Source organism: Spinacia oleracea, chromosome 2 (assembly GCF_020520425.1).
Source record: "Spinacia oleracea cultivar Varoflay chromosome 2, BTI_SOV_V1, whole genome shotgun sequence".
NCBI lineage: Eukaryota > Viridiplantae > Streptophyta > Magnoliopsida > Caryophyllales > Amaranthaceae > Spinacia > Spinacia oleracea.
The window spans coordinates 30,024,228-30,051,671 of NC_079488.1; the positions used below are offsets into that span (position 1 = coordinate 30,024,228).

A 27,444-nucleotide genomic window follows, 5' to 3' on the forward strand; every position below is an offset into this window, starting at 1 on the left:
CTTGATGAAAGAATTTGAAATGAAAGATCTTGGAAAAACCAAATTTTGTCTTGGACTACAAATTGAGCACTTGAAAGAGGGAATTTTTGTCCATCAATCAAATTACACAGAAAGGGTACTAAAACGCTTTTACATGGACAAATCACATCCAATGAATTCCTCTATGATCGTTCGATCTTTGAATATGAAAGATGATCCATTCAGACCTCGAGAAGAAAATGAAGAAATTCTTGGTCCTGAAGTGCCATATCTAAGTGCAATTGGCGCTTTAATGTATTTAGCTAACAATACTAGACCCGATATTGCTTTTCCTGTGAACTTGTTAGCCAGGTATAGCAATTCGCCAACAAAGAGACATTGGAATGGAATAAGGCATCTATTCCGTTATCTACGAGGAAAACCAGATCTTGGTCTACTCTATCAGTCAAGAAAAGTGCCACCCTCATTGGATATGCAGATGCTGGATACTTATCAGATCCACAGAAGGCCAAGTCACAAACTGGATATCTGTTCACTTATGGAGGTACTGCAATATCTTGGAAATCAACGAAACAAACATTGACCGCTACATCATCAAACCATGCGGAATTGATTGCTCTTTATGAAGCTGGACGAGAATGTGTATGGCTCAGGTCAATGATCAGCAATATCCAAGAAGGATGTGGAATGAACTCAATCACGGAAAATCCTACCATCATCTACGAAGACAATACTGCATGCATCGCACAAGTAACTGAAGGGTACATCAAAGGTGATCGAACAAAACATATATCTCCAAAATTGTTCTTCACACACGACCTCCAGAAAGAAGGAACGATAAGCGTCCAACAGATTCAATCGTGCGACAATCTTGCAGATTTGTTTACCAAATCTCTTCCTTCAAAGAGGTTTGAACAGTTGGTACACAAACTTGGAATGCATCGTCTTCATGAGCTATACTAAATAGAGGGGGAGTACTATATGCACTGCACTCTTTTTCCCTTCGATCAGGTTTTTATCCCACTGGGTTTTTCTGACAAGGTTTTTAATGAGGCAGTATACGAAAGCATATAATCACAAAATTGTACTCTTATCCCTAGCCATGGTCTTTATCCCACGAGGTTTTACCAAGCATAGTTTTTAATGAGGTAACTTGTACCCCGTTAAGAATGGACATTCAAGGGGGAGTGTTGTGAACAAATGGTGAATGTCCACCCACTTATGTTGAAACTAGGTAAAACATTAAATGTGTAGCTAAAATTTTCTACACCTATAAGCCTATTATTTGTTATATTTTGACTTACGTAAATGTATTAACAGTAACTTTTACTACTATAAATACATGTAAGTTTGGGTGATTCTTACACCGGATAAACAAGATACAATTCTATCAGTAAAGGAAATTCTTGTTCTCTCCATTTTATAACAAACTCATTCATATCTATATATTATAAATGAAAATTAAAGCAACAAAATTAATGATTTGAATATATACAACAGATCGATCTTCAATCGATCAACAACTTTTTTTTTGGCAAATAATAAAATTTTATTAATCACAATAAGTAGTTAAAATCCATAGTGCATTCATATTACTAACTAACTAGGATCTAGCCATATATTTATAGATGATGGTTCGTAATAGCCAAATGAAACTAAAGCCTAGATAAACTAAAATTCATAGTACGTAAAAGAAAATAAAGCCTAGAAAAACTAAAATTTATAGTACGCAAAAGAAAATAAAGCCTAAAATAAGTAACTAGGCACTAGCTATATATTTATAGACTATTGTTCGTAGTAGCTAATATGAAGCTCAAGTGTCATAGGCTACTTCATTCTTTCGTTGCTCCTTTATCACGTTGGACGACCTACAAAGCAAAATAAAAAATATAATAAGTAAAAATAAAATGTAACAAGCAGTCAAGTACAAAAGATAAGAGTTAGAGTAATATAGGCAAAACAAGATTAAACAAGTACAAAGAGCAGTTGCAGTAGGTGTTGGAGTTCAAGTTATATTTGCTATGATTGCAACAGCGTAGGTGTTGGAGTTCAAGCAGAGCAGTTGCAGTAGGTGTTGGAGTTCAAGTTATAATTGGTCAAAAACTTCAATTCAAGCAGCTATGTTTTTTTTTTTACCAAAAGGAAGAAAGTACCCTGCAGACAGACCTGTAGGAGCACAACAGAACAAGGACAACTTTAGCATCTGACTTGTTTTGCACACAAACCTCAGTATAGACAAAATCATGTACAGTATAAATCAACATCCATAAAGCAAGCCATTTAAAAAGGGAAGAAGCATAATACCAACGCGCAAGACTACACAGTGAGAAGGTAATCACAAAGGAGAGTGAAGATACAGGAGAGGATCAGCGGAAGTGTGAAGAAGAAAAAGGTTACCAATCATTTCTTCCTTCATCTTTTCCGCCTTTTCTCGGGCTAATGGCTCCATTCGAACAATATTCCTCCTAGCCTGCTCATTTGAAGCTTCCACTTCCAATATTTTTTTCATATCTGCAAGGTATCCAAATTTAACCACCATAACGGTATAGATGCACAAGTATATCACATTATGCTAAATCTGTTTTTAGACATTACATCCTTCAAAACTGACCGAATGTAACTGAAGGGGCTCGTATGCTTCTCACCTCGTCAAATGATCTCCACTATTCCATTAGTTTTAGTAATGGATACATGTTGTTATGTGCAAAACTGCTACAAATTGATCACACAACAGGGATCAGAAAAAGATCCAGCAAAATCTATAGAAATTAGCCAAAGGATAGCACAACCATCAGAGCCTATAATCTAAGTTATTTAGATTGGCAGGAAACAAAGTCAATTAGCCAACTATTTTGGGCATTGCATGTAGAAATTACAGATTATTTTCTTGTGCTTCCGTGTAAAAATGCGTAGTTGACATTAATAAGTTTTATCAAGATAAAGTCAAAACTCAATCAATCATGAAGCAACATTCTACAGAAGAGATGCACTATTAAAGTAAGCTTTGATAAACAAACATTAGGAATGTGTAAGACTACAAGAATATTACTCTAGCAAGCTTTGTGTGGCATCTTCAATATCGCGTGAACTTAGTGTGGATCATTGTTTTCGGGCCGTGATTCCTGCTCCTGAATTTTGTTTACCAGCCATTGTTCATATTTAGTACATTCCGACAGCACCTATAAAGGGAGAAAAATTATATATTAGAAGGGGAAAAAGAAGGAAGAACCCAATGCTTTACTTATTACTAATAATATAACTAATATGAATCAAATCCATGTAGGAACATACAATTTCTCTTTCACTAGCTGGTAGAGTGGTAATGATCTTGCAGCTGTCTGGCATTCTCTTATTGTTTGAAACAGATTCTTAGCTGCTTGTGGTCGAGGCTCTTCTTCTTTAAACTGATATTCAATCGGATCCACCAACTAGAAAAAAACCACAAGTGTTCAGTGCATTACTCCGATTCATTACTAAAAAAAACCACAGGTTACAACATATGCCCACAACAATGTAGGGATAGTGTAAGAGTGCAGTGTGGGAGGGACTCAGTTGAGTAAGGCAGACATCATTTATGTCCAGCAAAACAAGCGACCTGTAGCTTTTAAGCTGGGTGACACGTGTGTCGTAAATCTTCTATAACACTTTCATGTTTCCTCATAGTCCCAGTTGCTTTTAAACAAACTCACCCTAATGCTCACGTGGAAAAAGAAATGAATATTTAGGCATCCAAGCTTTAACTAAATGAAATTCCACTTTTATTGAGACTATTCATGTCACTAAGTCATCACATGAACATAGTTTTCCACAAAAGTTCTCCTTACTTTGTCGGAGAGTGTAGGATTACTACACTGGTACAAAATTGAGTTTATGTAACACGTGTTGGTAACATTTTTTGAAATGCAAAATTATTAAATTTAAAAGTAACACTTTGGTAACATTTTTTTAGAATGTAAGTAACACTGTATGTAACACTTTTAACATTTGTAATATTATAAAATAACACTTTTAAAATAGGTAACATTTTATGGTATCACTAAGAGGAGTTACCTTATTTTCAAAGGAAAAACTTAAATTTTTGCAATTGGAAAATATAGGCGCTAATCCGAAATTTTCGAGTTTATCGAAAAAGTCAATGTTACCCGCCGAGGAGCCAAAAAAATAAAATTTGGGAAAAATTCTAAAGCCTTCTGAAAACCTTCTAATAACCGCTAGACCATAAGAAACCAAAAATAAAAATAAAAATTTGAATCTCTCTCAAAATTTTCCTTTTCCCAAACAGAGGGTCAGAGGCAACAATAATCCTTTAGATGAAGTTTATCAGAAAAACCAGCTCGTCGTCTCGATTGCATTAGAAAACCAGTTCCCGGCTCGATCGTGATCATGGGTTTCATCGAATTGGCGGTTCCAATTTTAGGTATTTTCTGATTTGTGGTGGGTGTTTTAAATTTTGTTGGTTCTTTAATCATTAACTTTCAAGAATCTATGAATTGTTAGTCTAGATTATAGCATTTAAAGATTTTCATTGGATTCTGGACAGTTATTGTCTTTCTCTTTGATGTAGTGTTAATTTTTTTTTTTTTGATGTATTTATTCGGTATTTCGAATTTGTGAATCACAATTCTGATTTGGTATCCAGGTGCTCGGGTAGCAAGGCGATTTGCGGCGGCTTCACTGAAGTAAATTTCTCCTACTGACGGAATTTGAGAAAGATTATATGAGAGAATAACTCTTGTAAATTCTGCAATATTCTATTGGTAATTAGTTTTTTTTTCCTTACTATTGATTTAGCAATCTGAATAGCTCTTGTCCCATGAAACCTGGCTGGATATTTGAAGCTGACTGATTATATACTTTACCTGATTTAGGTTTGTGTGCTCTTAGGTCCTTTAGCAATAAGGAACTTTTCTCTTGTAAGATTTCTTCATTTACTCTCTCCATCCAATCAGGTGTGCACTTAACCAGCTAATCTTATCCAAATTAAAGCTCATTACTCTTTTGAAAAAAGTTTATGTTGCAAAGTTTAGTTAAAAGTTGCTTGTCCATGTGGTTTTTGCTGGTTGCTTAGGTCATGAAAAATTTTCTGGAGCAAGTTTGCAAAATTTTCAAGAAGATTGTACTTCTTGTTTCACTAAATTGTATAACTTACTATTTAGTATCTAATGATATGCAAATTATAAATATAGTGCGGAAGCATATATTGGCCGGTGGAGTGAATTGAAGCATCTGTCATTTACCGTTCCACCCCTTGTCTTTTCCTCGCGTAAGGTTTCTTTTAACTCTTGTCTCTCTCGTTTGGTGTCATAAAATGTCTTATACCCCAGGTTGTAACTCATGGGCTGTTTTAGATAGCATGTTAAGGTAGACATTAGTCATTAGCTTGAATATACTTGATGTTTGGCTATGCTGCTGATTGGCTGGGAGATTTGACAACAATATTCTCTTTAAAGCAAATTGTTCATGATTCATGAGCTGCTTTGATCAAGAGTTTTGGGAATGCCTTTTTTTCCTTAATGTTTTGAATTAACAGTTCATTGCATCATAAATAACAAGAATGTTGTTTTAACATGTGCTTCATGATTCATGAGCTGCTTTCTGGTTTGACTTTTGTTAATTTTTTGACTCATAAAAACTATGCTTCTAGTTTATTTATTACAAGATATAGTTTGTGTCTGTCATTATGCAATATACTTTAAATTCATGGCACAAAAATGAATATAACAACACAACAATTACGAGAAAGGAGTAGACTTACCGGCTAAAATTTGTAAACCCCAACGGCTTTATACCACACCAGCTGGTACAAGTATGTTTGTGATGTCTGGATTTACGTAATTGTGCCATTTAAGGCACTTTTAACCGTAATTTTATCATTCCATGTCATTGGCAGTCTGCAGCCATCTACTTTGCTAATCGGATGATTAACATGACTAAGCGGCACTTCTAAGTGCTAGAATGAGTGTAAGCTTAACAATGCCTATGGATTAATGTCTAACATAAATGTCGTTCATAATCTCCCTTTAATATCATAAGTGTTGATGAAGTCAGTCTTAGTTTGTATTTGATAATGAGAAACAAGATGCTAGGTACTGGGAGGAAGAGATTAGAATATAACGAACTGCATCTTATTTTTTTGATCTGAAATATTCTGGTCGTTTGGGTTTCTTTCATGTATCCACACATGATTTCTATATTATGTTGATTTTATGTTAGACTTTACAAAACTACAATGTTCTGATTATCAAGATCTGCATTATTCTGTGTACTTGGATGAATTTTTTATCTATTTCCCAAGTTCTCGTTTAATTGATAACCTAATAGATGGTCCTCATGCTTATGGTTTACTTACGGAAGAACACCCTTTCTTAACCCCTTACCCACCAAGAGAATCAGAGTTAGGTATGAAGAAGATGAATAAGGTTTGTTATTTGCTAGTAGTAGCACTAGTTGAGACATATTGTTCGTAGGAGCTTCTCATAATACAATTGTTGTACAATAACTCCCACCATTGAACTATTGCGACATCAGGTCAGCCAGCAAGACAACCTGATATCAGGTCAACCAAAGCTGAGATAACCCAAGACCCACGGGGACACATTCAATAACATGTATAAGTGTATAAATAGTCTCCGAGTTAACTCGAGACTCGTGTTTGTATTGAGCTGCATTAGTTCTATTCATATCATTCTGGTATTGATCTTTTGGTGGAAAATGTATTACCATAAGTTTATTAAGTGAAGAAGATTTGCCAGATGTCTGTAAACAATAAACTAGGATTTTATCTTGATCCACAGTTACGAAAATGGCTTTTGAGTTTTGACTAGTTTTGAAGATAAATTTCAGTTTAAGTTTTTCGCTTTTTGATTTACAATTAGGTACTAATTAAACACTATATGATACTCGAAATACGTAGCTTTATTTTGGTTTATTGATGTTTGAAAGTGAGCAAGGTTAAGCTCGATTGGTAACAATCTTAAGCACACCCTTGCTCAAATTGATGATGAAAACACTTGTATAAGGTTGTTTAGGATAAGGGTTGTAGCTAGGTATTTTCTAGTGGATGTTGAGGATTTGTGGGCAATGTGTTAATTGTTTGAAGCATTGAAAGGCTTAGGGAACAACATCACAGCTGCATAGAGGACTAGATTCTGGAGGAGTAAATAAATACAAAGAGTTGGAATTACTATTTTTCTATCAGTTCTTCACAATTCATTGAATTCTTTATCTTGTTGGTCATTCCCATAGTTCAATCAAGTAAAGGACGTCATTCCTAAATCCTTGTCCAATACTCCAGAATGGTGGTTGTAGCTTGTCTAACTTAAGACCCATTTTAGTCGTGCTTCAAAGTATGTAGTTAACAATTAGGAAAATAAAGATCCAACTAGAAATTAAGGGTTTGAGAACTGACTAGCATAATTCTTCGTAATGTTAGAAGAACCATGTATCTTTTATTTAGAAATTATGGGATTACTCTGATCTGTACATTGATCCTTGTGAGCTCAGAAAAGATCGCCATCAAAAGTTGAAAAGCACGTCCAAGACATTGGGTTTATTTTTTCTACTCGGCCCACAATGTCTCGTTTTTTGTGGTTGTACAAGTTCATGATCAATTGGTTATATGTAGATTAGTTTATCATTTACTAGTTTAGTCATTACTTTAAGATTTTTTGTTGTGCTCTCTTTGATTATGGATATTGGATCTTACTAATTTTATGCTTCTTATAGGAAAGTCCAAGGGCAATGCTGAGTCAATTTTTTGATTTCATTTTGAATATTTGTTTGCCGAGACTGATTGTGACTCTATGCACCAATAGCTAAGTTTAGATTGATTCTTGTTTAGTAGTACATCAATTAGTGATTTTTTAAATAAAGAAATGATTTCTCTTAGTTTTTAAATAAAGAACTAAATTGTTTGGCAGATCCTAGAACTAATCCCTGGAAGAGCTATTGGTGCATAGAGTCACAATCAGGTGATTATTTAATAAATTGTTGAAATTTATGCCTATTGATTATCTAGGTTTATTTGTTATACTAGTCTACTTGTAAAGTCTTGTTATATCAGTATTGATCTGCAAATTTATTTAAAATTATTTGATTAATTTGTTTCTGCAAAGTTATATCAGTTGCTTGCAAAAACATATCATTTGAAATGTACTGATTTATTTATGCAAAGTTATATCCGTTACCTTGCTTTCATATGTTGCCATGTTTTTAATCAGTTGCTTGCAAAATAATACCAGTTGCCTTGCTTTTCATTAGTTGCTTGCAAAATATTTGATTTGTTTCTGCAAAGTTATAGCAGTTTCCTTGCTTTTCATTTGTCTTTCATGAAAGAACAAGATTTATGCTATGGAATTGCCTTTTTGTGTAAGCTAATTTTGTTCCTTGAAAAGGTAGTTGTCAAAGTCGAAAGTTGATGCCTTTTCTTAACAAAGTATTACTGACTGTTTCAAGTCAGTTAATCTCAGGAGTAACATTAGCACATCTAATTATTGTGAGAAGCACTAGTAGCTCTTTGCTCTGTTTCCTGCAAACTTAATCTCATAGTAACGAGTTGATCTTTGAATCAAGACCAATGTCCATTCCACTGTAGTTCTTTGCTGCTCAATTGGTTAACTGTAGGTACCGTAGAAGAAGTACTAAAGATGTTTAAACAACAACTTACTCCTCATCGTTTGCTCGTGTGATGTCATCTTTTCTAGAGTATCCTAGAGTAACAAATTACAAAGATCATGACCACGTGAATTATTCATATATCTTTTAGTAAATCATTCATAATATTTTGTTTATTGCTTACTATATCTTGTATACAATACCAGCCGAGCAGGTGAATTATTCAGACTAAACTGGCCTAAAACAGACCCAACCAATTAATCTGACCTGCATACTAGAATAGGCAGGACAACAGCTCAGTAGAACAACAGTAATAGAGGACTAGGAATTAGAAATCCTCCACTGACTGAGATTCTCGGATATCTTTACTTTTTGCTTTTACTCCCTTTTCATCATAGGGTTGTGTGTTACCTGTTATCTGCTTTTGGAATTGTTGCTGTCACACTGTTTTTTCTTGAATATCTTTTGCTTTTTGCTCACTCTTTGTTTATTGTGGGGTTTGGCATGCCCAAATACACTTTACATGTTCTTGATTTGGGGAAATATGGCCTTCCCTTTTACTACTATGAAGGAAGAAGCTCTTTAGAGAGATGAGACTTGGAGTCTTGAGATTTTTGTGGATGCCATTGATACTTGAATCCTAGATTGGGTATTTCTTATTCCATTTATTTTCCTGTCAAAATTTACTGTTTTTTCTAACAGTTTTTTTCAGTTTATTTACTTTCAGAATGTTATGTCAGAAAATGACACAGACTTGAGACTTTTGCATAATTAATGTGCTTTTTGTTTCTCAGATTCCACAAGGAAAATACATGTGTATGGAGGGGAAGACATGGAATGGATAAAGAGATTCATTGAAACAGCCAAAGAAGTAGCAGCAGCTGCAGGAATCGATCTAGAGCTAGTCTATGTCGGAAGCAATGCGAAAGAGCGTGACAGGAAAATCACAACAACCATAAGCAACCTTATTCCAAAAGCAGATAACAGGTAACACAACAAACAAAGAGTGTTGCCAAAAGACTACGGCCAAGAAAACCAAAACCAAACCGAACAAGCCTAAAAGACTACGGCCAAGAAAAATATGAAATCTAATGATATATTGTTTTTGGGTCAATTACTTATCGTGTTTTGGTTACCCCTGACTGGTTTTTGTTATGGTGTTTGTTGATGAGCTTGATCGTTGATTTATCAAACTTAACATGCAGCTTAAGAGGTCTTACGAACATAAAAGTAAACAAGAATTGCAATTTCTTACAACATACCTAACTCACCTATTCATCAATGTAGCTTTATATAGTATCTGATATTTCACGGATCTGACATCATGACTTCATGGTCTTGGTTCTGGTGCTGTTATATATGAGATTTCATGGTCTTGGTTATGTAAACATGACAGGCAGGACCACTCTAAATGACTTCATGATTTGGCTTCCTTGGAGTTTGACGAGACTATTGCAATTGAGTTGCCTACTGATTTAGACGCACTGCTTTAATTTATACAAGTGTAGTGTGGTTGTTCAACTTGGAAAAAACTTGCTGCTAACTTGTGCTTATTGATTGTTATGCTTATTTTTGGTTGTTCTTTTCCCAATTATGGATATTAGATCTTACTAATTTTGTACTTTTTATAGGAACAAGATGACGGATTAGATCTGATAGCAAATGAAGATCAAGTAGTTGACATTGAGAATCATGAACGCACAAGGGAAAACAATTGAAGATGAAAATATAGAACACGGTTAGTTTTTTACTATATTTTTTATGTTTATATATAATCATTTGGTTTTATTTAGAACATAATAATGTAATTTTCATATAGCATACATCAAATACATTAGAGTGTCGTTTATTAGTTTAACCTTCAAAATGACATTTGAATATTTGTGCAAGTAACTATTTCGAATTCTTATTATTATTACTACTCTTCTTTTTTGTTATTATTATTGTTCTTATAATAACTTTATCATTGTTATTATACAATTACAATTATTGTATTTATTTCAATATAATTTTAATTTGTATATCAATTTTGTAATATATATTAAATTATTATTCAATTATAAGAATTACTTTGTAAGTGTTACGATAGATATTAAAAAGTGTTAAATACGTAGTGTTACCTAATAGAAGAAAAGTGTTGCTTAATATTAAACAATGTGTTATGTTATATGGTGAAAAGTGATACCTATTATTCAATAAAATGCTACTGTAAATAAAAAAAATGATATAAAAAAGTGATACTAATGGTTTAAAAGTGTTACCTAAGATATTATGAGTAACACATTTAAAGTGATACAATAGGAATGAAAAAGTGTTACCTAAAATTATTTATAGTAACACTACTAAAAGTGTTATCATATGTTATTAAAAGTGTTACCTAAAAGAATAGGTAGCACGAGCAGATGTATCACCCATAAAGTGTTACTTATAAGCTATGGAAACACTTTACCCCCTTTACGTAACAGTTTTTTGGTGTTACATAAAGTCAATTATGCACTAGTGCTAGGACCCATGTCACTAAGTTTGTTTACTTAAAGAGACCTATAAGTTTCAATTAATCGTCACATTATTCCACAAAAAGTAAAATATTTTGAGACAGTAGCTGAAGTTAATCAAACACCATATGAATTGCACCATGAATGATGCATCATTTTGCAGGAAAATTATGTTAAGTTGGACAGCCGACTCCAAATAGTATGAATTAATGACTCATAAAGAATAAAAAAGTACTGACCTACAGAGTGATGGAGATTCCAGAGTGATCACCACTGTAAGTTTCCGGATGAGCATCTTTCCTTAGTTGTGATAATGTTGTAATGTCAAGCAGGTAAGCTGGCTTCTTCATTGTGCTGATTACTCTCCTCACTATGTCTGCTGCTGGAGGTGAGCCTGCTGGGTATATTGAACCTCGTAGTGGTTCTGCCTCCCCACTGCAGCTCTTTGAGGCCCCATGCCATTCTCTGGGACTGTCATACAAGAATCATTATGTACATAAGAACAAATTAAAGAAACCGGACATAGATTTCATTCCTTTAAGAGATACAACTCCAAAATCATCTCACAGTAAAATGAAATTTAATTAGAAGAAGGAAAATAAAACTAAAGGTAATACAGACAACAACAAAGTAATCAATCCAAAAAATTTACCCAAAAGATACTGAAGCAGACCTAATAGTTGTGAGAAGATTAAAATGGATTATTAATCTATTTTACAAAAGACGTTCTATTTATTTGATTTGAGGTGCAGAAAATAAGATACTCATGTATTGCTATCTTGGTACTTGAGAGTTTTTGTCGTAAACATGATACATACAAGTATAAGCCTGGAAATACAGAGATAGGCATTAAAACATGACTTGTGAACAACTTTAATGTATAAGCAGGGGCATGATACTTAATAGAAATAGAACAACTTCAATTTCTAATCATCTGTCCAATTAACTGAAATTTCTTTTTTAGTCAATTAAATTTGTAATGCACTAACTACCAACCTGAAATAACTAACAACTCCATAATCAATTAAAAAGCTACTGAATCTGAATCTGAAGGCCATATATTATTGAATGGTGCCAGTTCTTGACAGGAGATGATTGTATATTAAAAACTCTGGTTTTATAAGGCTCACCCTAAAGATGATATCTGCAAGTTCTGTTCTTATGAACAGTCAGAATTTGTGACTACTCTTAACAGTTGGAAGTGGCAAGCAACGAAGGATTAGAAGTTAACCTGCATTTGGTACACACTATCATACATCATCCTACCTTATAATTTGTAAGTTAAATTGACGGTATGCACGTATTCTAGGGTGCTTTTTCAAGGGTCAAGTCCAAGAGAAGAGAGATTCTCATTCTCTTCTAGTTCAATCACAAGTATGTTTCTATATATCAACTTGAGTTTTGTCAATATTTATTAGTCTACTCAAGCGAGATACAAGAATGGGAATTCCACAATACTTCTTTTAAACAACCAGCTTGACATTTAATTATCTCTAATGCTGAAAAGCGGGCAAAAAGGCAGACTGATTCCTCACAATTGATACATTTAAACACAGCTCTTAGTGGATATATCAACGAAATTCTAAAGAAAGAAATATAATCACTAACTCCAGTTTCACAAACTAATGCACACTACACTTAGCATGAACTAACTGCATATCGGTCGGTGGAAAAACTCAATTAATCTGTAATGAACCCAGCTAATGAGGCCCAAGAAGAGCAGCCCAACAACAATAGCAACACAACAGCAAACAACAAGGACATTAGAGCAGTCAGTAGAGAATGTTAGTATAAATAGAAAGAGAGGAAGAGAGAGAAGGGCAGGAAATAGGTAGTGAATTGTGAGACTTGTGACCTAAAGTCACTCTTTTGGAGATTGGTAGCCTAAAGCTACTGCCTTTTGTAACCTTTTGGCTGGGCCTTAACCAATTTATCTTCTTCATCATTATTGTGTTTTTGGGTGTTTTTGGTTGAGTCGAGTCAGTTCTTTACACTTGGTATCAGAGCGGACGAATCTGGGAAGGGAAGCACAACAGTCAGGGTGTTGTCCAACTCGCAAAGAATGGATGGAATGGAAGCAGGCTCGGCCGAGGTCAGGCAACCCATGGAGGGGTTTGAAAGCAGCATCCAACAGCTTCTGGCAGAAGGGATGGCTACCTTCCAGAAGATATTAGCAGAACACTTTGTGGTTAGAAGGGCCGAAGAGACCCAGAAAAACCAAAAGGCGGTGGAGGCAGCCACCATGCGTTTGGAGGGCAGAATTGACAGGTTCATGGAAGAGCAGAGCGCACAAATGGCTGTATTGAAGAGAGACCAAGAAAGATTTCAAGGAGATATGAAAGCCCTAATGGAAAAACAGAAGGAACCATTAAACCCACAAAGAATAGAGATTGAGAAAAGTAGATCTGGTACGTCACCAGATATCAATGGTGATGCCTTTTGTGTTTTCAGTGTTGATTGCAGAAATATCGACAACCACCGCGGTGGACGATATTTTACGAGAGGAGGTGCCGGAGGAAGCGGATCGGGTGGAGGTCCAGGCTTGTTTGGATATGGTAAATCGAGTGGTGGTTCTGAAAATTTCGAAAATGAAGAAGCCATTGGAGAATTAATTGAGGCAGGCGGTGCTAAAGGTTACGGTTCAGGTCAAGGCCCTGGATTCTTAGCTGGAGAAGGAAATTTTGGTGATGGAGCTTCCCCTTATGGTGGCTTGGACAGGGAAAGGGGCGAATTTGTGAAGAGTGGATCAGGGGCTAGTGGTTCTGGTGGTGGGCTAGGCAGATTCTCCGGTGAGAATGGTGGTGGTGGAGCAGGAGCACAGAACTTGCAGGGGATGTTTCCAAAAAAAGAGGGGTATTGGAGAAGCTTCAATGAGTCACATGTTGGCTTGAAGAAGGAATATGCTAGTAAGGGCAATATGGTAAATGGTGAAGTGGCTGAAGTTAGGTTGGAAACATGTGATATTTCAAGTCTGAATATAACTATTGAAAGAGAAGGAGTCAATTTGGACTATTCTTTATTCAGTGAGGTCCTGACTGATTTTAGGCCTACAAACTCAAAGCCCAATGCTGAATTTACTGGTTTTCATCCCATTTCTCAGGCCCAATCTTTTAAAGCCAGCAGCTCCACCAACTTTTTAGAACCTCATTTGTCTACCCTTGATCCCACTTATACCTCCTGTTTACTTTCATACAATACCAATCCAAACAACACTTGCTTCAACCTGTACACTTATCCTCCCTATTCGAACAACATCAATTCTTCCCACCACTCCATAGTATCTCGTGAACGGTTGGTGAAGATCCCTTCCATGGCGCCGAAACTTACTAATCATTGTTGCCGAGGCCGAGAATCGATTGCCGACTACTATCCACCTTGAGGACAAGGTGGAAGTTTAGGGGGCCGGTATTGTAATGAACCCAGCTAATGAGGCCCAAGAAGAGCAGCCCAACAACAATAGCAACACAACAGCAAACAACAAGGACATTAGAGCAGTCAGTAGAGAATGTTAGTATAAATAGAAAGAGAGGAAGAGAGAGAAGGGCAGGAAATAGGTAGTGAATTGTGAGACTTGTGACCTAAAGTCACTCTTTTGGAGATTGGTAGCCTAAAGCTACTGCCTTTTGTAACCTTTTGGCTGGGCCTTAACCAATTTATCTTCTTCTTCATTATTGTGTTTTTGGGTGTTTTTGGGTGAGTCGAGTCAGTTCTTTACATAATCCATGGTATACAACTACTATACACATCGTCCTCACCATAACAAACAAATGTTAGTAACATGTGCTGACTCTGAAAATTTTCATAGGATTACCCCAACAGTGAGGCAGAAAGATAGACAAACAGATACTTACTTTAACACAGGCATAAAGATAAATAAAAAAATAGAAACATAAGGAAGTTCAACCTTAGCAGCAATAAGACCACTAATTTGAGCCATATCACACATCAAAATAGCACCACACTTCAGCAATCTGCCTCAACCTTGCATAGTCCCACTCACGAGGATAAGCCCGGTATAAACTGCAAAATTGTAAACCTAATATGAGAAGAGGGAGAACCAAAATACCTAGGATCTCAATTCACACATAGAACTTTGCAGCGGTGACAGCGGTGCACATCCTATAGAAATCAGAAATTAATTAACACAAATTAAATTTCTAGTCCTAAATTGCCCTAAATTCAATCAAACAACAAATTAAACCTAAAATTCCCAATCAAAAACCCTAAAACATACGACCCAACAAGTAAAGAGTAATGAATTTTCTCCCAATAAAACTAGAAATTTTCATCCAAAAACCCTAACATTTCACGAATCCGCACCATACCTGTTGCTATAAACATACGATTTGATGAGGAATTCCTCCGATCCCCGCGACGAAACCTATGTTTTGCCCTTCTTCCCATTTTCGCAGAGATAGTTTTTTTTTTAGATTAAACAGAGAGGGACGGCTTGGTGGGAGAAGACTTCAAAGGGATAAGGTTGATTCTGAATTTTTGAAGGTGAGATGGGAGGAGATGGAGTTCCAGTGATGGAGATTTGGAAATTAAGGAGGATGAGAGAGAAAGAGAGAGGAGGCGAAAATTTCTGGAGTTTTTAGGATATGTGAGAGAAAAAAAAAGAGAAAATAACAAAAGTAGACCTGCGTCGGCCAATTATTGATGTGCGACGCAATGAATGAGTAAATTGCCTCGCTGTTTAACTAATCACCGACACAAATCAATATTTGACTTGTATGAGCTTCATTTGCGTCACAGAATTAGTAAACTACCGACGCAAATGACATTTACAAATGCAAATGAGTATTTTTGCGTCGCTCAATAGAATGAGCGAGGCAATTATACCGATGCAATTGAGCGTTTTTGTACTAGTGAAGCCACAATCACAGGAGGAGACTGCCTTCTCCGAAAGAAGACTAGAGTTCTTAAAGGAAGCAAACATGTAGAAACACATAGATACAACATATTGGAGTGGGGAGGGGAGTTATGTGTTCAAGAGAGATGGAGCACCAAATTCTAAGTCCCTGTATCTAATGCCCGGACAGTGTTAACCCAGAATAAGAAAGAAAGCTACCCATCCCCCCCCCCTCTCTGTATGGAAGATATTAGAGACATCTGGCTCTCCAGCAGAACCTATCAGCTATCTATATCAACCCTTCTCTAAAAGACCGGATCAGAAATTGGAAATTGGAAATCTGAAATGGTTTCATTTTCAGCAATCCTTCCAATAACATAACCCGACAGTATCAAAACACCAAACAAAACGAAAGAAGTTGAAACGACTATGTTTCATAAACAACCAAATATCGTCCTCAAATTGTATGTCTAAGCAACAAATACGAATTAAGAAGTACACATTTCTCTGTACAACAGAAAAATCAAACGCATAGTAGCAGGAAAAAAACCCTAAATTAAGCGAGAAGCTCAATCAATGGAAGAAAAATGAAACTCACTAGAAAAAGATGTTCAAATTCAACTTCAATTGCCAAATAGTTACAAATAATGAAATCAATGTTATGTTACAATTTCGCTTAAATCATACAATTCAATAATCATAAGAGAGAGGAGAGAGAGAAAGAGCACCTGTTTCAATTGATCATCATCAAGAGCATCTTCATAAGAATCATCCTTAACAGCCGTCAATGGCGCAGATTTTTCTTGTTGTTGTTGTTCGTCGTCGCCATAGTCGGTACCTTTATCAGAATGATCGCCTTCGCTAGCCGTTTAGAAACCATCCGTTTCTTCTTTGTTGTTGACGGAACTCGTTTCAGGTTCTGAATCGTGCTGCAGCAGGTTCGTCGTTTGATTGTTCGATTACCACCATATTTGAGAGATTTCCGGGGAAAAAGAAATTTAAATTGCGAAGGTTGAAGATGAAAAAGGCTCAAGTATAAATTAAAGATAAACCTTGATGAATATCAATGGCAGATTGGCAGAGAGCATAACGGTTTCGAATTTGCAGAGAGGAGAGGTACGATGCGGTTCTTTTGGTGTTTCAGCTAATTAGGGTTAGCGAGAGATAGAGTACGTGAAGTCGTGAACGAGGAAGTTTTGAAGTGGCTTGTAATTGGTACCCGCTAATTTGGTATTGGCACTAAGACTAGTATGGTATTGATATACCAATACATTGCTAAGAAGTACCAATACAAATTATTTGTGTTATTGGTACTGACATATGTTGTGTTGGTACTAAAAATAATTGTGTTTGAGTCACGTGTGTCCATATGGACACAAGCCACTTGAGGTTTAGCAATCCTCGTCGTGAACAGTTTTTAGTTTTAGCGCTCATAGCAAAAAAAAAATTATTAATTAGAAGCGCTTGTTTTCACTAAAATTTGAAGCGTGTATGTCTGATATTGTAAACACGTGCAAGGCACATGTTTTGTCGACGACAAAATGGGTAGCCAGATATTTTGACACCTAATGGCGTCGACAATAAGCTGTCGGCAAAATTCGCGACGCCAATAGTCGTCGTGGAAACACGGAAATATTTTTGGCCCCCAACGCCACCCCCTTGGCGTCGAGGCTCAAGCGTATTCAAAGAGGTCGTTTTGTAGTAGTGATAGGTTTAGTTATCATGCTTTACCAATCTTAATATCCTTTTCATCGAATGTCTTTCGAGATAGGATGATAAGATATTTTGAGTATGTTTATTTTGTGATCTAGTCCTTTTTGCTTCAATTGTGGTTCTACACATTTTGCAATGAAGAACCATCAAGTCAGCAGACATGTGATCTACCCAAGTTCAGTGAAGAACTTTTTAACACAAACAACTCTGTTTCATTGCTTCTTAGGCAATAATTACTTTTACTTCAACTGTATAGGTTGCTAGTGATGCTATGTTTGGATTTTCTTATCCAAACAGTTCACGGATATGTGGAAGACTTTCCAACTGTATCTTAGAACAAGAAATTAATATTTAATTTCCTACGGAACAACTCATGGTCTTCAATCCATGTTGCCATTTCAAACCACGATGCATATAGCTCATTCTTGCCAATGGTTAACTCCAAAGAGATCTTGCTTGATCCTTTGCCAGTGTTTATGCGTGTAGCATCAATATTTAGTACATCTTCATTTCCTTGAATCAAGAACTAATCCTATGTACCTTATTTAGTACCATATATATGTTTTTCTTGATCTCAATCTAGTTGATCTTTACTTAGACCAATAGAGATTGGTATATGTTCGTTATGCCTAAAGCCATACGATACATTTTTGGCGATCCTTATATTATATCATACATGATAAATTCTTTTGCAGAATATTTCCCAATTAAATTCTATTCATGTAACTTTAGCCCATTCAATTTCAGTAGATACTAAATCCAGCTAAATTCTTTAATATATAATATAGGTGAAGAATCTCATTTAGATCCTTTGATGTTTAACTTAGTAAATGCTTATACGTAGTTCAAACATTCTTTACTTAGATTTATTCATATGGGTCGAATATCTCCAATGGAGTATTTCGTGTTTTATTTAATAAATGCCATTACTTAATCTAAAACAATATTATAAGATCTTTGTAAATAGATCTTAATACCCAGTATGTACTAAGTTTCGCCTTGGTCCATCATTGATGAATAATTTCAAATCTAAGTCATTAGCATTTGAACGTTATTTCACAATCGAGAGATATGTGTGTGATACACAAAGGACCAATTAAGTTTTACATACTCCCACTAAACTTCTTATATATCTATAAGATTCGACTACATTTTATGAAACTAAAATACTTATTAGCTTCACTAAAATACAATTCCAATTCCCAATTGCTTGCTTAAATCCATACTTAGATTTTATAAGGTAGCTTTCCTTTTCAAGCATTATTTGGATCCACAAATCCTATGACATACCATGTACATAGTTTCTTCCAACATTTGATTGAGGAATACGTTTTGTCATCCAATTGCCATATGTACCAATATGCAATCATTGCTTGATATTGGAGCATTACGATTTTGCATGAGGTTTCAACACAATCCACGCCATGAATTTGCTTGATACCTTTAGCAACTAATTTATCTTTGTGTGAAGATACACTTTCATGTTTGATAGTTTTCATCCTTAAAACCAATTTGCAACCAATAGGTGTTAATCTATTCTTGCAAATCAACAAAATTTCAATTTTGTCATCAAAACTTTGATTCTGTTTTATGACCTTTAACCATCTAAAACATTTGAGTCTATATATGGACTCTAACCATTTTAGGGAATCTAGGTTTATAGCTTTCTTACAGGTCACAAACTCATTAATCTTCGTGATAATAGTTTGACTGCAACTTGTAGGTTTCTTAACTATCTAATAGAAGAATCTTATAGCTTCAGTGACCTGAACTCTATGCCTACATGGGTTCAGAACATCAAACAATAGAATATCAATAGACACTTGAAAGTCCTTTGAATAATCTGTTCTCCTTGAAGCACTTGTAAAGTCTTCTAAGAGATGTTTATTCTTTAAAGCCACTTCTAAAGTCCTTAAGGAATAAGTGTTCGGATTTTCTGAAGAACTTCAAAAAGCCTCCAGAACGTCCGTTTTATGTCTGTTGTTCGCCTCGAAGACTTTCGAGGTCTATTTTCTCCCACTTGTCATTTTGGAAACGAATCTCCAAAAGGACACTATTTCGAGCAAACAAACATTATGTTCTCAAAAATTCGTGGTAGAAAGATTACCCTTTGATGAGTTAAAAAGTGATACCGCAAGTGCACGGTGTCTGTTGTTAGCAGATACTTAGCAAATACGGGTCGATCCCACAGGGAGACAAGTTCTATTAGTTTTTGCCCAATTATACGAACTATTTCAATAACGAAAGTTGATTTTGAGTATTAACTAGTAAAGTTAAAGCAATAATAAAAATGCGTAATTTATCAATGAATTAAAGGTCTAGGGCGTCTGTTTGGTTCACCATGCTTATACCAATCCAATAACACAATTCAATTCGACAATGAATAAACTAGGCCGAGTAATTAAAGTACATGCTAATCCTACGGTCGGGTCTTAACACTTTCAATTCAACATATGCAGTACGATCGCTAACATAATCAAAATTGCCAATTGTACAAAGCCTCTAAAAACACGATCTTTCGATTCTAATTCCTATTAGCTAGATAATTAATCCATGAAATTGGCCGATAACATGAATCAACGATTAAGAACAAATCAATTGGAATTACTCAATCATAATCTATAAATTAACGAACTTTAATGCATAACGATTATGGTATAAACATGGCTTCCCTTACTTAGCCCTAGAAGAAGACTACTCGCTCATAATTAATTTAACAATCATGAAACGAATAATAAAAATGGAATTCATAATCAACGAACGAATTAATCTAAGGAACGAAAAATAATAAATTTGAATTAAAGAAAGAGAAATTATGAAATTACCTTAGATTGATGAATGAATGAAATCAGAAAAGCGTTCGACAATGAAAAGAGAAAAGTAAAAAAATAAACGTTCAAAGAATTCTCAAGAAGAAAATAACATAAGAGAGACCTAGGAATATAATTCCCTTCAATATTTATAGGCTTCCTATTTCTGAAATAATAAATAAATAAATAAATGAGAAAATAAAAAATAGAAGTCGTCAACGATTGGTCGATGGCGTGAGAGACATACGCAATATGGTATTCGTCGGCCCGGACGCACTGTGGGCACAACCTTGCGCTGTGAGCAAGCCAGCAACTGCTTGGTGAAGCGTGAGTGAGATGTGGGCGCAGCAACCCTTGTTGTGGGCGCATCAAAGAAGAAGAAATGCCCTGTGGGCGCAGCACTTCGCTGTGAGCATGGCAGACGATGTTTAGTGAAGCGACAGGGTGCTGCGGGCTGGGTGCGGCCACTGAAGGAAATAATGCCCTTGGTCCAAGTATGCATTCAATGTTAAGTCTAATAAATGCGGTTCAGTATTAATTAACAAGTTAATAATTCAGTGAGATCAAGTGAGCTGAATGCCTAGCTAGAGGCCGCTTCAGTTCAAGTGGAATTAATGATATTAATCCACAGCTTACTCTTGACTGAACCCGTAGGGTCACACAAATAGTACGTAAACGGATCAAGTATTTAATGGCATTAAATACTCCATCTATGGATATTCGGAATCGACGGATCTTGGTTTCAGTGGGAGCTGAGATCGTCACAGGCAAGAAATGAATACTCCGGAAACGATGATATTGCCGGAAACGGAAATATGGATCGTATCGGAAATATAAATATTATCCAAGTCGTAGATGTTGCCGGAAACGGAAACATGGTACGTATCGGAAAATATTATCGGAAATGGAAATATTGCCGGAATCGAAAATATTACCGGAAACGGAAATATTGTCAGAATCGGAAATATTATCGGAATCGGAAAATAATTCCGGAAACGGAAACGGAAATATTAAATATTTGTTCGAAACGGAAATCGATTCCGGAATCGGAATTATTGAATATTGTTCGTATCGGAAATGAATTCCGGAATCGGGAAATTAATCGGAAGCGTATCGTACGAATTAGCATCGGACGAGGGCTGCCAGACGAAGGCCCAGCACGAAGCCGGGCCATCGCCCAGCAAGCCAGCGCGCCACAAACGCACCAGCCAAGGCTGCGCCAGGCCCACCGCAAGGCAGGCCCAGCGCGCGCCAAGGCTACGGCAGCGTGTGGGCTTGCGGCAGTGGGCTGCGAGCTCGCGGGCTGCGCGCGCGCGCATGGCGCCCCTCGTGGGCTGCTGTGCGTGCGTGTGTGTTTGTGTGCTACTCGAATCCTAAAGCTACCGGGATTTGTCATATGATTAAATCTAATCCTAAAAGATTTAGTTTATTTAATTAGAGTCCTAGTAGGATTATAATTAAATAAATTAGTATCCTAATAGGATTCCAAATCCTTTTCCATAACTCTATAAATAGGTACCTAGGGTCACATATTTACATCGAGTGTTCAAGTATTCAAAGTGAGTTTTGAGAGCAAAATTCAGTCATACAATTGCCTATAAAGTGCCGAAAATTCTAAGTACCTTAAGGGCGATTCTAGTTGGTCAATCTTAAGGCGGATCCGGACGTGCTGTGGACTATCTACGGAGGGACGACACTTGGAGTCCTAAAGACTTGTTCTTGTTCGATTCGGGCGCAGCTAGGGAAGGCACGCAACAAAGAGTATGCATCTAAACTATGCTAAATGATTATGTGTAAATAATATGTTTTCCTGGCTTTATGGTTTTTCCGCATGATTTATGAATTGTCATATGTATCATAACCTAACAGTGGTATCACGAGCCTCTTATTATTTTCATAATCTAAAATTGCATGAACATGGTTAAATATTACAAATTTGCAAGAATTAAAAGGGGTGATTAATTTTCGTAATTGTTAATTAATTGCAAATTGCGTTTATTTAATTATACGTACGCAGTTTTTCGGCAGTTTCTTCGTTACTCATCCAAATCGAGTGATTTTTGTGTCAATTCCGCATGTAAAAGGCATTCTAAAATTTTGACAAAAACAATATTTTTCGGCCGAACCCAGAATTCTCAAATTCGAAGCCTAACTATGACTTTTCGGAGGTTTTAGTTTTTCGAATGCAAAATTTCGTAAATTTAAGATGTTAAATTAAATATTTGCGATTCTTGTTGATAAATCTTGAATTTTTGATTGACCTACTGTATATGTTTAACAAGTTTGAATGCCTAGCCTTGTTAATTATGCAATCTAATTTGTAATTATGATTAATTTGTTGAAAATTAGAATAATTTAGAATTAATTTGATTTTCATAATTAATTATAATTTAATTAGATACCTATGATTAAAAACCACCATAAAAATTGTAAATTTATGTTAAATTTTAAATTTTTATGACCTAGACTTGAATCCATGTTAATCGGAAATCAATTGAATAATAAATTTTCGATTTTTCGCCCTAAAATTATGAAATTAATATTATTTATTAATTTGTCATTAATTTTAAATATAAATTTTTTAAATTTTATGCGATTCGCTCATATAACTTGCACGCACAAAGCAATGGACGCTACGTGTTATCCTTAAGGGGTGTTGTATAGTGCGGGCATGTGACGACGAGCAAGGGAGCTCGTCGCCCATGCGGTACGAGAGCAATGAGCAAGGCCATGGTGCACGAGCACTAGGCAGCAGCCCTGCCTTGTGTCGTGGGCTGTGTGCAATGGGCGAATGGGCGAGGGCGAAAGCAAGGCACAGCATTCGCGTGTGGGCAGCAAGCATGCTGCGCCACAGCGCGCACTGCCTCGTGCAAGCATGCGGAGCCTCGCGCGCAGCGAGTGCAAGCTCGCGTGGCACGAGCGCTACGCACAGCGTCGATGCCTCGCGCGCAGCGAGCGCCAGCTCGCATACTGCTGCCTCGTGCGATGAGCGCAAGCTCGCGTGCGGGAAAGGTAGGCGCGCAGCGAGCGATGGCTCGCATGGATCGAGCGCTGGCGAGCGCGCACAGCGAGCGATGGCTTGCATGGATCGAGCGATGGCATGCGAGCGCTACTGTGCGTGCGACGAGCGCTGCGCCCAGCGATGGCGTGCGAGTGCTTGTTGCGCGTGCGACGAGCGCTGCGCCCAGCGATGGCGTGCGAGTGCGTGTTGCGACGTGCGACGAGTGCTGCGCCTAGCGATGGGCTGCGGCAGCATGCTCGTGCGTCGAGCGCTGGCGCGCGTAGCGAGCACCATGCGTGATGCCTTGCGATGGTGAGCAGCAGCGATGCGACGCAGCGCATGGGCTGCGCGCACATGGCCAGCGATGGCTGTGTGCGTATGGCCCATGGGCGTGCGATGCGTGAGGTTGTTGCGTTGCGATTAGATCGTTTTGAAATTTTAATTTGAAATTTTCAGTTTACGTAATTTTAATTAATTTTAAAATTAATAATTTAAATTATTTTCTTGGATTTTAATTTTGAATATTGTAATTATAATAAATTTTATTTATTATAATTATTTTACTAAAATTAAAATCATGAATTAATTTAAATACGACTGAAATTAAATTAAACTTTTTGGATTCAATTATAAATTTATATGAGCTTTAAATTTTAATTAAATTTGTATGTTTCCGGTTAGACTAGAAATACATTTTTATGTTTAAAATTAGTAAAGCATATGAATTTATTGGTTTAAGTGGGAGCCCTTTTTAGTCATAAACTCTTGATTAGGTCTACAAAGCCTTAAGGTTAAAACAACTTGATTAGAATTAATAAGGACTGAATAATTGGTAGATTATTGGTGCCCTTGATTAATTGCTGCAAATGTTTACGTGATGCATAATGTGTTTTACTAACCAGCTATGTGGGCCATTCATGTTAATGAATGGGTGAATGGTATATATTTCATATGTACTGTTTTGCAGGTTATGAAGTGACTAGTATGGCCCAAATAGGATAGAAAATATGGTCTGCGTACCATTAATTTGAATGTAATTGGTCTAAAATACCAAGTTGTTTTTCAATTCAAAAAGGTCTGCGTACCATCAAATAGTTGTAATTAGTTTTAATTATAGCTTATTCTATTTGAAGAAAATGGTGCCTCCCACGGAGATTTTCAAGACGGACCTTGAAGTTAAATCTTCAAGATGAAGTCGGGCCATACTAGATCACATTTATCTTATGCATGTTTTAAGTTATTTATTGCTTTTAAATATGTCTTAAAATGCATGAGATCAAAAGCTTGATTATGTTGCATGATTAAGGATTTTAGTTCACTTAAAATCTAACCAACATAGTAAGAGCCTTAAGTTCCAAACTTAAAAATTGAGTTAAAAGGTGCCATGCCAAAATATACACTTGCTTGGATATCCTTTACATCAATCTAGTAATAGTTTTCGCTCAGCGAGGTGTTACTTATTGGTCCTAAAGGGGCAAGGTACACAAATAATTGTGAGTACATGTTAGTTTTGGTGAAACTCAACGATATAAGTAAGGAGTCCTTTTATGTCGTGGCAAAATCGATAGGTTTACCTAATAAGTTCTTAGACGTACCTATCAACCAAGAATAGTTTCTAGACTATTAGCAAAAGGCTTTTGCTTACCTAAGATGTTTTAGGATTAAGTCGACAAAATGTGCTTAGTTCTTCAATGATTTTAGGATCTTGGAATCATTTTATTCACACCTGCCGGAACACATAATTCGAATAAAATGCTAATAACTTGTTTGAATTGCATGATTGCTTTAATTTTCAAGTTATTATTCATGATAAATGTTTAGACTTTGCATGCTTCAATGTATGTTTTAATTATTGTTTATAATTAAATATCTTGCACTGCAGTAAATCCTTTTAGAAAGGTAACAGTAAATTTCCTCTATTGGTAGTGAATCCAAGAACGATTCACGGAAATGAGAGAAAGTGAGCAATTTAAAATGTACGTTTCTTATAGCGACTTTTATGGTTGTTTTCGAACATCAAAGTCGAATGGCAAACCAATTGGTGCTTGTGAATTCAAAATACAATGTAGTTTTGAGATCATAAAGCATTGAGTTTAAACGCTCAACTTTACCAATGGTTAACAACCTAATATCTTTGTCCATTTAATTCTCGAATGAGTATAGTCCCTAGACATTCAAATAGATCGATGCTTAGAGAACTTTAGAAGCTTCTGCTAAGATCATCTAGTTGAAACTTAATATTCAACATAAATGGTAAGAACTTTGATAAAATGACATTGGACATGTCTAACAAAGTATAAAAGTCAACACTAAAGAATTCAATTCTTAAGACTATAAGAAAGGGTACAAGAAATAGGAAAACGAGGAACAAATGAAAGGAATTTACGATAAGTTTATGTTTAAAGAGAAGTGACCTAGCAATCAAACTTCCTTGGTATCATATACCGCTTGAGGTTCTTACTTCGGTAATGACTCAAACAATGGAAGCTAGGCTACACTAATGAGCTACAAGTGGGAATTGAAGCATGGCAATGCTGCATTAGTTGTAGGGTCATCTAGTTTGTTTTAAGTCCTTTCAAAGGCTGGAACTTAATGGCTATTTTGTTCCATAATCAACATACCTAAATTTCTGTTTTCAAAAACAGAAAGACTCACATTCAAGAAAAACAAAAACAATGTTTGTTTGTTTATTTGAATGAAATGGTCATTTACAGGTTGAGTCAATATGCTTGATTAAAACAAACAACTCTTTAAAAATAAAAACTTTACTAGGTTCAAATCAAACCCTTGATTTGAGTTCCACTAATCTTTGGCATTGTTGCTTAGACCATATCAACAAGTTAACATTCAAAAGCTCTATTTTGATGAACTTTTGAAAGTTGATTGATTTCTAGATCATTTTAAGACAACTAGTCTTACTTGTTGAAAGTAACAAAAGATATGAACTATTGTTAGAACGCCTAGACAATAGAGTTCAAAGCTAAAGAAAGATTTTATGACTTTATTATTTCACATGCATTTGAGTGAATATAGGTTTATTTACTCAAATGTGATATAAGTTGAATCTGTTTGGCTAGTTCAAAGATTCAGAAGTATAAAATCCACTTGGCAAGAAATCATAAAGATCTAGGTTAGATCATGTTGATGATTACTTGAGACCAAATATGATCATCAATGATTGTGTGTTGTAATTTCACAATCTAGCTCCATAAAATATGACATATCTAAGTTGGAATGATCGAAGTCAATTGGTACTTGATTCGATCAATGATGAATCATAAAGAACTTTCCTATAATTTCTAAAACAAAATGCTCAACTACCACCAAACTAAACCAAATTCGTCAAAGCTATTGAAAAGTAATTTCAGAATGACTTTTCATAAAATATATCTAGAGAGTTGCAAAACTCAGTGGGAGCTTAGTGTTTGTCATTCGACAAACTAAAGCCCAAGTATAGATATATGTTTCATTGTGATTTATTCAAATGAGACACAAGGGTATTGTTTCTACCACGAATTTTTGAGAACATAATGTTTGTTTTCTCGAAATAATGTCCTTTTGGAGATTCATTTCCAAAATGACAAGTGGGAGAAAATAGACCTCGAAAGTCTTCGAGGCGAACAACAAACATAAACGGACATTCCGAAGGCTTTTCGAAGTGCTTCAGAAAAACCGAACTTATTCTTTAAGGACTTTAGAAGTGGCTTTAAAGAATAGACATCTCTTAGAAGACTTTACAAGTGCTTCAAGGAGAACAGAATATTCAAAGGACTCTCAAAGTGCCTGTTGATATTCTATTGTTTGATACCCAAGTAGGCATAGTTCAGGTCAATGAAACTATGAGATTCTTCTATTAATAGTGAAGAAACCTACAACTTGCAGTCAAACTATTAATGAGTTTGTGACCTGTAAGAAAGCTATGACGAAACCCAGATTCCCTAAAATGGTTAGAGGCCATATATAGACTCAAATGTTTTAAAT

At 35.9% G+C, this 27,444-nt stretch overlaps 1 long non-coding RNA gene across 8 annotated transcripts; it reads right to left on the reverse strand.

Annotated features, from left to right (window-relative positions):
- Positions 1-1,509: 1,509 nt before the first annotated feature.
- LOC130467803 (uncharacterized) lies at positions 1,510-17,132 on the reverse strand. 8 transcript variants are annotated; one of them, XR_008927683.1, is made up of 8 exons: positions 16,668-17,132; positions 14,992-15,107; positions 11,327-11,558; positions 3,271-3,407; positions 3,029-3,158; positions 2,625-2,688; positions 2,377-2,490; positions 1,510-2,145 (listed from the first exon to the last, which is right to left on the reverse strand). It is a non-coding gene; the product is annotated as an uncharacterized lncRNA (long non-coding RNA). The 8 variants fall into 8 exon arrangements; XR_008927687.1 differs by having other exon boundaries at positions 2,591-2,688; XR_008927682.1 differs by having other exon boundaries at positions 1,510-1,847; positions 1,957-2,490; positions 2,591-2,688.
- Positions 17,133-27,444: the final 10,312 nt, after the last annotated feature.